Raw genomic sequence first — 12,825 nt, 5'->3', positions numbered from 1 at the left:
GTTATTTGTGTGATTCTTAACAAAAGCATGATGAGCAGAATTTTACACTAACTTCTGACTCTCCTAGCGTGGCATATAAAGGTCCTCATGATCTGGTCCCATGCTGCTTGTCCAGCTCACCTCTCACCAACCTCCATATTCCTCTGTGGTCCAGCATTTATTTGCTACAATTCCCTGAATTAACCAGTTATCACCGATCTCTAAATAACACATGCGATCCCCCCCAGCTTGACTCTTTGATCATTGTCTTTTTATCTTTTGTCTTGGCTCAGATATCATCTCTTCCCACAACCTCTTCCCAAATTCTTCAGACTGGGCGAGATGCCTCTTCTGTACTTCTCTGCTTACTCTCTCATAGCACCCAGCACATTGTGCAATAAACATCTGCCCCTAAAATTATGAGCTTCTAGAAGCCATGGATTCAATTTTATGTTTCTATATATCCAATGCATTGCATAGTGTCTAGTACATTCTAAGTGCTGAGAAAATCATAACTGAATGAAAGGAATGGTAATAATTTGCTCTGAGAAGTTAATGAGATTGACTAGGAAAACAAAAGAGATGCCTTTTCAATTAGATGTTCATCTCTGACTTCCTATCATCTGTGTAAAGAAAACGTTAATACCATTGGCTCTAGCTTTCAGTTCAATATCATATCATTTTCTTGCCTCGGGCAGTTTCTGGAGTCACTCTGTGTTTCCTTATTACTTTGGCACTGGCCGTCTAGTCTGGTTCCAGGCCTTCACCGTGGATGACGCATCCCTGCTGATTGTGAGATGTAACAGGTGTGGGCAGCATTGAGGTCGCTGAATGCAAAGCTGCATAGGTTCTAGAGTTGAAATTTATGTCAGCTATATATGATTTTATAGAAGAAATCTGTTCAGACAGCCTCAGTTTCATCTGCCCCACCAGTACCAAATCCATCACATTTTTTAGGATATGTAAAACTTTTTACATTTATTTCATTGCCTTTTTATTAGCATATTACTGGCCAGTGAGCTGCCTAGAGCCCTACTGTTAGCTTGCAAGATTAGACTAGCATTAATAATTTCATGTATTAACAGCGATGCCCACCACACTGATATAAATGTCATTTATTAAAAGCATACTATAAGGCAATTTAGAATAATCATTTACTATACCAATGTAGGGGTTTGGTTGTTTTTTTTTTTTACAGATTAAAAAATGGAAGCTCTAAGAGATTAAGCAATTTATCCAATTTGGTATGAAATAAAATGTAGCTATCCCTTTTCATCAGAATGTAGAAGCAAGGTAATTTAATCCTCTTCTTTAACAAACAGCAGTATGGGGAAATAAATGTGTACAATTTCAGAATCAGCTCTTCAGACAGGACATTCAAGTAGGCTGTTAGGTTTTTTGTTCCAAATAGTTTCTCTTTCCCAAAGAACCTACCTGCCAATTAAAGCAAATTAGTCAAACAGGTAAGGCAAGGATTTGACTCTGTTGGTTAAAGTAGCTATTTTCTGTCATTTTTCTCCTGCTATCCACTGAGCAAAAGATAAAGACTTTCTGTTTTAACCTTTGTGACAGTTGCTTCTGCATAACCTCAGGGCATGAGGCTAAAACACGTCTCTGTCCTTTACTTTTCTTCACCCCACCTCCCTTTTTCTGCCTTTTTCATCTTTTCTACCCAAAAGCTTCGGGAAGAGAAAAAAATATGGAATTTTAAAGTGATTTATTATCTTCATTTTATAAGACAGTTGAAAAGACAAATCAAAGAGCTTTTCATAAAGTTCTAAGCGTAACATGGGAGTGTGAATCCACTGGCTACCAATAGGAGGCCCCTGTTCTTTCTCTCACAGAGGCTGCCTCCAGGCTGCCCCACAGGATATGCCCTAAACTGCTCAAAGCCAAACCTTAGGAACAGAAATGTCCGCCTCAGTAAATGAGTGCTTTACTCAAATAGAATTTTTCTTTCTTTACTAACTTCTAATTTCCCTACATTGAAACCATCAATTGCTACATCATTTCAAAAATATTGCATATTTTATTTTATTTTAGAAAATTAGGTCAAGGAAAAGAGACCAAATCTGTGAAAATAATTGAAAGGATTTAAAAAATAATTTATAAGATTTTCCTATTTAATTTTTGTAACATCCTTGAAGACAAGTGTAAGTTTTCTAAACTTTCAGATGGAAACTGAAGTTAAGAGTAGGTCAGTGGCTTCCCAGAGTTTACAGCATATAAGGGGCCAGAGGTTGCCTCTGAAAGTGTCTTGCTTTCTCTACTTTATCATTTTGAGTCTCATGAAACTAGAAAGAGCTTGTTAGGAATGGAAAGATAATAGGGAAAGTGCTCCTTTATACTTTTAGTAAAACTTTCGAGAAGGTACCAAAATAATGTATCTGGGGAAAAAATGTATATATTTTAACATATGGAACCTATAAGAAAAAGTTAATTGATGATGAAGAGAATTAAAAGACAGTCTTCTAAGTACAGTGCTTACCCACCAGAATAAAAAGCATTTTTCTATGTCAGGTAATGTGCAGGAAAAAACATGTATCTCAATTTAAACCCTAACGCTATGGCTTCAAACAAATTGAGTTTGCTTCAAACATTTGCTTTATTTAATAAAACACATATTTAATAATATGCTGACTGTCTCCTCCTGTGGGAATTGTGATCTCCACCGGAGTTGAAATCTTTGGTTTCATATACTGCTGTAACAAATTGCGACACAAACTTGGTGGCTACAACACAGATTTATTATAGTTATGCAGGTTGGAAGTCTGCGCCGGTCTCACTCGACTAAAATTAAGGCATCAGCAGGACTGCATTCGCATCTGGAGGCTCTAGGGAGAATCTGCTTCCTTACTCATACAGGTTGTAGGAGAATTCCGTTCTTTCTGGCTGTAGAACTAAGGCCCTTGTTTTCTTGCTGGCTATACACTGAAGGCCATTCCCAGGTTTTGCAAGCTGCCTCATTCCTTGACTGACGGCTCCCTTCCTCCATCCTCAAAAACAACGAAATCAAGTCACGTCCTCAGGCGGTATCTCTCTGACAAATACTTCTGCATCCCTCTTCCATTTTTAAGAGGATTCTAATCCAGAGAAAAGGAAAGGTCAAGAGGAATTACCAGTCCCAAGCAATACAGCTGAGTAACTTCATTTGGTTTCAAGGCGTGGGAATTAGCAGCAGCAGCTCACAACTCCGCTGCCTGCTTTCCAGTTTCTGCCCTCCTGGCTCCTGGCTCTGTCTTTTGGAATCACAGCTCCACCTTCTGTGTTCCTGGCTCCACCCTCTGAATCATCCTCCCTTTTTCATGAAAGTTGGCACACGTATTCAGCTGTTTCCTGCCCATAGAATTTGGGGGAATCTGACAGCCTTTTTCATTTCATGTCCTGTCTTTGTCCTTCTTGATACACTCTGGCAACATTTCTGTTAGTACAAAATGTTCCAGAACTTAGTGGGTTTCCCATGTATATCATGGGTATTCATTCCATAAGACAAAAGACTTGTCCACAGATTTGTTCCTAGTTAATCCAATTTCTATTTTTGACTTTGCTGAAATGGCTGAGGCCATATGCCATGAGGTCATCATTAAAAAGGAATGGAATACTGATATATACAACGTGGGTGAATCCCCAAAATTTCTGTTGTGTGAAAGATGTCAGACTAAAAAAAATTATTTGTTGTATCAATCAACTTTTAGAATTTTCCAGAACAGGAAAACAAAGCTATGATGTTAGAAGTCTGGGAATGGACTAGAAAAGTACATGAGGACATTTCTAGGGTAAACTTTCCAGGATAATGGGAATGCCCCATATATTCTTTTCAATAGTAGTTATAAGGGTGCGTATATTTGTTAAATACTTCAAATCAAATACCTAAGATTTGTGCATGTTATTGTATATAAATTATACCTAAAAATTTTAGAAAAAAGAGAGACTAGGAAGAAAGATGAAAAAATTGAGGGTACTAATAACTATAAATATATATTTTTGAGACAGGATCTCACTGTTGCCTACAGCTCACTGCAGCCTCAACCTCCCAGGCTCAGGTGATCCTCCCACCTTAGCCTTCCACACAGCTGGGACTACAGACATGCCACTATGCACAGCTAATATTTTGTATTTTTTGTAGACTTGGGGTTTTACCATGTTGCCCAGGTTCTATGTAATTTTTGTTATGGTGAAATGTATATAACATAAAATTTGACATTTTAACCATTATTAAGGGTGCCATTCAGTAGCATTAGTAACAGTATTATGCAACAATCAGCACTATCTGTATTTCCAGAACTTTCCCATCATTCCAAACAGAAACTCTATATCCATTGAACAACTGCTCCCAATTCCCCGCTTCTCTGCTACACGCAATCCCCTGGTAACCTTTATTCCACTTTCTGTCTCTGTAAATTTGTCTCTTCTATGTACCTTATATAAGCAAAATCATACAATGTTTATCCTTTTGTATCTGACTTATTCCACCTAGTGTAATGTTTTCAAGGCTCATTGTTGTTATAGCGTGTACTAGCATTGCATTCTGTTTTCAGGATGAATAATAGTCTATATATGTAGACATTATATTTTATTCATTCATTAGTCTGTTAATGGACGTTTGAGCTGTTACCACCTTTTGGTTATTGCGAAGAAAAACAATTAGGTTTTCCAGTGTTTTGTTGATGAACATTTGAATTGCTGACTTTTTTAGAATATTGTAGATAAAACTGCTATGGACATTCCCAGAGAAATCTTTTTATAGAGGCTAAAATCTACCTTCTCCATCTTATACCTGAGTGACCGAGCTACTGAAGATAATCAGCAGAAATGCAGATTAGTGTTACTATGAATCCTTGGTGTCCAGTCTCAGCTAAGCCCAGAGCATTGTCTCTCAAACATCTACTTTTCTGTGCTCTGCTCAATATCAAAACTAAATCATCATAATTTTCTTTAAAACTTTTCAGTCACTATTCTTCTTGCTCTCAAAGATTATCTGAAGTCATTTCATAGTAATCTCTCAACTGATGCATGATAGGAGCTAAATCAATGTTTGTTGACTAAATGAATTTCCTGTTTTCTCACCCATATAACTACATATTTTCCGTGTTCATTGTTAGGACCTACCTCCAGTTTTAGGAAACAAGGATTACTCCTCCTGCTCAAGACCATAATCTCCACCTGAGCTGATTACTTCCCCTCCCATCTCCTGTAAAATTCTGCACCATCTGTCATCCTTCCACATCTTCAATCTATTCCCTATTGGTTTCTTTCCAACAACCTATAAATACACCCGAGTTTTAAAAAAACTAACAACACATTAGTTATTACATATATGTGGCACATATATGCCATGGAATACTATGCAGCCATAAAAAAGGATGAGTTCATGTCCTTTGCAGGGACATGGATGAAGTGGGAAACCATGATTCCCAGCAAACTAACACAACAGAAAATCAAACACTGCATGTTCTTACTCATAAGGGGGAGTTGAACAATGAGAACACATGGACACAGAGAGGGGAACATCACACACCAGAGCCTGTCTGGGGTGGGGGGATAGGGGAGGGAAAGCATTAGGAGAAATACCTAATGTAGATGATGGGATGATGGATGCAGCAAACCACCATGGCATGTGTATACCTATGTAACAAACCTGAACATTCTGCACATGTACCCCAGAACTTAAAGTATCATAATAAAAAAAAAAACTAACAACAAAAATGTTTCTAAGAGCCTACATTCTCGTTAGCTTTTATCTAATTGCTCTTCTCACATTGCATCTAAATCTCTACAAAGAATGGTCTACACTCATTATTACCAGTTTCTCTCTTCCCATTCCATCACAACCACTGCGAGCTGGCTTTTATTCCCTAATTCCACTAAAAATGTTCTCTTACTGAGCTTCTCTATTGTGTTTGACACTGTTGGTCATCCTTCCTTTTCAAAATAATCCACTTCCCTGGCTTCCGTGATATACTTGGTTCTATTTATGCAATTTGAGACTTTTCTTCGATCTTTGTAACTTCCTGTTTATCTGTCTATATTTGAAACACAGATGTTTCTCCCGAAATATCTCCAGCACAAAACTCTCCTGTGAGGTTAATACGTCCAGGTCCAGCTTTGTGATGGAAAACAGAGTCCAAAACCAACATGTTAACCTAAAACAAAACTCATTCTTTTCCTTCCTTCAAACCTCCTCAGCCTTAACAACAACCGATGGTTTCTCAATGCACTTTAAATAAATCAGAAATGTTTTCACCTGACCCTCAAAGCGTCATGGGATGTAGTCCCTATCCAACCTCTAAACCTCACCTGGGACCACACTTCCATTTTACCCTAAGCCATGCTGGCTTCATTTCAGCCTTTGAGGAGTCCAAGCTCTTATTACTTCACATGTTATTCCCACTGCATGAACGCTATTTTTCCTATTCTTGGCCTGGATTCAATAAGCCTCTGCTTACATGTCATTTCCTCAGATACACCTTTCTTAGTGACGCGATTATTTTTCTCCTGATATCATATTATTCTTTTCAGTCAAAGCCCTTAGAATGTTTTATATTTATATATTCATATATTTATTATGGTGTTTATTAAAATTCCTGCATCCTTCCCTGGATTCTAAACTCCAAAAGGGAAAAGATCACGCCCCTTTCTTTTAACAATCTAAACCCAATGCTTAGGACAGAGCCCAGTATTTAGTAAATACTCAATAAAATATATTTTACATGATTGAATTGTTTCACTCTAACTAGAAAATTGTTTCACTCTAACCTGGGTGTTACCTTGACTTGACTTTTTTTTTCTTTTTTTCTTTTTGAGACGGAGTTTCGCTCTTGTTACCCAGGCTGGAGTGCAATGGCGCGATCTCGGCTCACCGCAACCTCCGCCTCCTGGGTTCAGGCAATTCTCCTGCCTCAGCCTCCCGAGTAGCTGGGATTACAGGCACGCGCCACTGTGCCCAGCTAATTTTTTGTATTTTTAGCAGAGACGGGGTTTCACCATGTAGACCAGGATGGTCTCGATCTCTTGACCTCGTGATCCGCCCGCCTTGGTCTCCCAAGTGCTGGGATTACAGGCTTGAGCCACCGCGCCCGGCCGCCTTTCTTTTTTTTTTTTTTCTTTACCTTGACTCTTCTGTTCCCTTTTAGCCTCTATGTCTCAATACTGGATCTTGCAGGTTTTACTCCAGTGTCATAACACGTTGTTCCTCCTCCTCCCCGCTCACTGCCGTTGCCTCGGTCCAAGTTCTCTCCATCTCTTCCCTGAGCTACCGCAATGTCCTTCCAACTGGCCGCCTTTAATTCTGTTTACCCACCCTCTGCACTGCCACTAGAAGAGCCTAAGATGTAAGCTTTACCACTCACCTATGGGAAACCTGTAAAGGTTTCTCATTGCATACAGCATAAATTCTTTACCTTCGTTCACAAGGCTCGCAGGTAATTTGGTCCCTGCTTACCGTACCATTCATTACCACTTGGCGTTGCCCTCTAGGCTTCAAAAACAGCAAACTGCTTGTATTTCCCATCTTATGTTACATATGCTGCTTCTCTGCATATACGTTGTAACTTTTCCTTGAAGAAATATCCACCCTATCAATGGCCTAACTATCCTTCGTTGTCTCTCCTGTTTAATCTACCTAAATTCATACTCAGTCATCTTTGGATCAAATACCATCTCTTCCAGGGAACCATCTCACCCTCCAGAACGGGTTACTGGAGGGAGCCGCTCTTTGTAACTCAAAATTTTACCACGTACATCTCCATTATTTTACTTTCCTCAACTGTCTCTCATCATCTGCCTTCTTCGTAGGTGGTGAGCTCCTCGGAGGACACAGTATGAATAGATGCTTCATGAACATCTGCTCAGTTAACTACAAGAATGAAAGTATAAACAGTCAAAGTGTATCAGTGCAGTTTGCTTGTGATGGTAATAATGTCCAAACTCCAGAATTTACACGGAGCCAGAATAATCTCAAATATATTTCAGTTACTGATTTGTGAGTCTCACCACACTGTGTGAGGTCTTCTTTGCTCAGGAAGGTGGAGTTCTGACAACAACCCTTAAATGCAAAGAATTCAGCACCTCCATTCTTCACTGTGTAAGTGCCCTCCTGCTGAGTTTTCATTTAACAAGCTTTGCAAATAAACATTTTCATTATGTCAGAGCTTGCTTGAAGTCTTCTTCAAGGTCAGTAAAGTTCTCCCCATTATGCTTTTCATTCTTGGCTTTAATATGCTGTCAATCTTCCCTTGATATGCATACATATCCTATGTTATTTGATAAAAGTACAGTGCTTTATTTTAGAAACACTAATATTTTTTTAAAATAGCTTCTGAAAACTTTTTGATTATAATCAACAGTTCACACTACTTGCCCAATATCTAAACAATGAACAAAATGTTGACCTTTTAGTGATAATCACATTTCACTTGCTTTAGGAATTTTTATTTTGTTTAAATGACAGTTATGATTATTGAAAGTGTATAATTATGATTATAGATTATCCGGTAGAAATTCATGTTTAGATGCTGTATATGTACATATATATTTATATGTATACAGTTCTGTGTGTGTATATATGTAATTGTATATGTGTTTATAGCTATATAAGCAATTAGAGATATGTGTGTACACACGGGTTAGTATACATACATATATTACTTTGCTCTCTCTAATGAGAGAACCTAGAAGGAATCACATCCTAATGGTGATGAAGGACACCCAGCACCCAGATCTTGGCTTTTAAATACCATTTTCCAATAAAACGAAACAGGATCTCCTTAGAGAAATGGCTGATACTAGTATTTGGGCTGGGAAAATACAATTTATGTACTGTGGAAAAATACAGATGAGTCAAAGAGAAATAAAATACCCATATGTAACATTCTTACTTCTTTAGTGTTTATTCTTTCTTTTTTTTTTTTTTTTTTAATTTTTTATTGGATTTTAGGTTTTGGGGTACATGAGCAGAGCATGTAAGACAGTTGCGTAGGAACACACATGGCAGTGTGCTTTGCTTTCCTTTTCCCCTTCACCCACATTTGGCATTTCTCCCCAGGCTATCCCTCCCCACCTCCCCCTCCCACTGGCCCTCCCCTTTCCCCCCCAATAGACCCCAGTGTTTAGTACTCCCCTTTCTGTGTCCATGTGTTCTCATTTTTCATCACCCACCTATGAGTGAGAATATGCGGTATTTCATTTTCTGTTCTTGTGTCAGTTTGCTGAGGATGACGTTCTCCAGATTCATCCATGTCCCTACAAACGACACAAACTCATCATTTCTGATTGCTGCATAATATTCCATGGTGTATATGTGCCACATTTTCCCAATCCAGTCTATTATCAATGGGCATTTTGGTTGATTCCAGGTCTTTGCTATTGTAAACAGTGCTGCAATGAACATTCGTGTACATGTGTCCTTATAGTAGAACGATTTATAGTCTTTTGGATATATACCCAGTAATGGGATTGCTGGGTCAAATGGAATTTCTATTTCTAAGGCCTTGAGGAATCGCCACAGTGTCTTCCACAATGGTTGAACTAATTTACACTCCCACCAACAGTGTAAAAATGTTCCTTTTTCTCCACATCCTCTCCAGCATCTGTTGTCTCCAGATTTTTTAATGATCGCCATTCTAACTGGCGTGAGATGGTATCTCAATGTGGTTTTGATTTGCATCTCTCTGATGACCAGTGACGATGAGCATTTTTTCATATGATTGTTGGCCTCATATATGTCTTCTTTCGTAAAGTGTCTGTTCATATCCTTTGCCCATTTTTGAATGGGCTTGTTTGTTTTTTTCCTGTAAATCTGTTTGAGTTCTTTGTAAATTCTGGATATCAGCCCTTTGTCAGATGGGTAGACTGCAAAAATTTTTTCCCATTCTGTTGGTTGCCGATCCACTCTAGTGACTGTTTCTTTTGCCGTGCAGAAGCTGTGGAGTTTGATTAGGTCCCATTTGTCTATTTTGCCTTTTGCTGCCAATGCTTTTGGTGTTTTGTTCATGAAGTCCTTGCCTACTCCTATGTCCTGGATAGTTTTGCCTAGATTTTCTTCTAGGGTTTTTATGGTGCCAGGTCTTATGTTTAAGTCTTTAATCCATCTGGAGTTAATTTTAGTGTAAGGTGTCAGGAAGGGGTCCAGTTTCTGCTTTCTGCACATGGCTAGCCAGTTTTCCCAACACCATTTGTTAAACAGGGAATCCTTTCCCCCTTGCTTGTTTTTGTCAGGTTTATCAAAGATTGTATAGTTGTAGATATGTTGTGTTGCCTCCGGTGCCTCTGTTTTGTTCCATTGGTCTATATCTCTGTTTTGGTACCAGTACCATGCTGTTTTAATTACTGTAGCCTTGTAGTATAGTTTGAAATCCGGTAGTGTGATGCCCCCCGCTGTGTTCTTTTTGCTTAGAATTGACTTGGCTATGCGGGCTCTCTTTTGGTTCCATATGAAGTTCATGGTGGTTTTTTCCAGTTCTGTGAAGAAAGTCAATGGTAGCTTGATGGGGATAGCGTTGATTCTGTAAATTACTTTGGGCTGTATAGCCATTTTCACGATATTAATTCTTCCTAACCATGAACATGGAATGTTTCTCCATCTGTTTGTGTCCTCTCTGATTTCGTTGAGCAGTGGTTTGTAGTTCTCCTTGAAGAGGTCCCTTACGTTCCTTGTGAGTTGTATTCCAAGGTATTTTATTCTTTTTGTAGCAATTGTGAATGGCAGTTCGTTGTTGATTTGGCTTTCTTTAAGTCTGTTATTGGTGTAGACTAATGCTTGTGATTTTTGCACATTGATTTTATATCCTGAGACTTTGCTGAAGTTGTTTATCAGTTTCAGGAGTTTTTGGGCTGAGGTGATGGGGTCTTCTAGGTATACTATCATGTCGTCTGCAAATAGAGACAATTTGGCTTCCACCTTTCCTATTTGAATACCCTTTATTTCTTTTTCTTGCCTGATTGCTCTGGCTAGAACTTCCAGAACTATATTGAATAGGAGTGGTGAAAGAGGGCATCCTTGTCTAGTGCCAGATTTCAAAGGGAATGCTTCCAGTATTTGCCCATTCAGTATGATATTGGCTGTTGGTTTGTCATAAATAGCTTTTATTACTTTGAGATACGTTCCATCAATACCGAGTTTATTGAGGGTTTTTAGCATAAAGGGCTGTTGAATTTTGTCAAATGCCTTCTCTGCGTCAATTGAGATAATCATGTGGTTTTTGTTTTTGGTTCTGTTTATGTGGTGAATTACGTTTATAGACTTGCGTATGTTGAACCAGCCTTGCATCCCCGGGATGAATCCTACTTGATCATGGTGAATAAGTTTTTTGATTTGCTGTTGCATTCGACTTGCCAATATTTTATTGAAGATTTTTGCATCTGTGTTCATCATGGATATTGGCCTGAAGTTTTCTTTTCTTGTTGGGTCTCTGCCGGGTTTTGGTATCAGGATGATGTTGGTCTCGTAAAATGATTTGGGAAGTATTCCCTCTTTTTGGATTGTTTGAAATAGTTTTAGAAGGAATGGTACCAGCTCCTCTTTGTGTGTCTGGTAGAATTCAGCTGTGAACCCGTCTGGACCTGGGCTTTTTTTGTGTGGTAGGCTCTTACTTGCTGCCTTGACTTCTGACCTTGTTATTGGTCTATTCATAGTTTCAGCTTCCTCCTGGTTTAGGCTTGGGAGGACACAGGAGTCCAGGAATTTATCCATTTCTTCCAGGTTTACTAGTTTATGTGCATAGAGTTGTTTGTAATATTCTCTGATTATGGTTTGAATTTCTGTGGAATCTGTGGTGATTTCCCCTTTATCATTTTTTATTGCATCTATTTGGTTGTTCTCTCTTTTCTTTTTAATCAATCTGGCTAGCGGTCTGTCTATTTTGTTGATCTTTTCAAAAAACCAGCTCTTGGATTTATTGATTTTTTGAAGGGTTTTTCGTATCTCAATCTCCTTCAGTTCAGCTCTGATCTTAGTTATTTCTTGTCTTCTGCTGGGTTTTGAGTTTTTTTGATCTTGCTCCTCTAGCTCTTTCAATTTTGACGATAGGGTGTCAATTTTGGATCTCTCCATTCTCCTCATATGGGCACTTATTGCTATATACTTTCCTCTAGAGACTGCTTTAAATGTGTCCCAGAGGTTCTGGCATGTTGTGTCTTCGTTCTCATTGGTTTCGAAGAACTTCTTTATTTCTGACTTCATTTCATTGTTTACCCAGTCAACATTCAAGAGCCAGTTGTTCAGTTTCCATGAAGCTGTGCGGTTCTGGGTTGGTTTCTGTATTCTGAGTTCTAACTTGATTGCACTATGGTCTGAGAGGCTGTTTGTTATGATTTCAGTTGTTTTGCATTTGTTGAGCAGTGCTTTACTTCCAATTATGGGGTCAATTTTTGAGTAGGTGTGATGTGGTGCTGAGAAGAATGTATATTCTGTGGATTTGGGGTGGAGAGTTCTGTAAATGTCTATCAGGTTTGCTTGCTCCAGGTCTGAGTTCAAGCCCTGGATATCCTTGTTGATTTTCTGTCTGGTTGATCTGTCTAATATTGACAGTGGAGTGTTAAAATCTCCCACTATTATTGTGTGGGAGTCTAAGTCTTTTTGTAAGTCTTTAAGAACTTGCCTTATGTATCTGGGTGCTCCTGCATTGGGTCCATATATGTTTAGGATCATTAGCTCTTCTTGTTGTATCGATCCTTTTACCATTATGTAATGGCCTTCTTTGTCTCTTTTGATCTTTGTTGCTTTAAAGTCTATTTTATCAGAGATGAGAATTGCAACTCCTGCTTTTTTTTTGCTCTCCATTTGCTTGGTAAATCTTCCTCCATCCCTTTATTTTGAGCCTTTGTGTATCCTTGCATGTGAGATGGGTT

The 12,825-nt window shown here is 38.6% G+C and overlaps 1 protein-coding gene across 11 annotated transcripts in view; it reads right to left on the bottom strand.

Annotated features, from left to right (window-relative positions):
• The window catches only part of LRRC63 (leucine rich repeat containing 63), a 71,463-nt gene that overhangs the window by 12,583 nt on the left and 46,055 nt on the right, over window positions 1-12,825 (bottom strand). The gene's annotated exons all lie outside the window — the stretch shown is intronic.

Source organism: Callithrix jacchus, chromosome 5, assembly GCF_049354715.1.
Source record: "Callithrix jacchus isolate 240 chromosome 5, calJac240_pri, whole genome shotgun sequence".
In the NCBI taxonomy this organism is placed as follows: Eukaryota; Metazoa; Chordata; class Mammalia; order Primates; family Cebidae; genus Callithrix; species Callithrix jacchus.
Note: the sequence above shows the minus strand (reverse complement) of the source record. Positions and strands in the feature narration are given on the sequence as shown.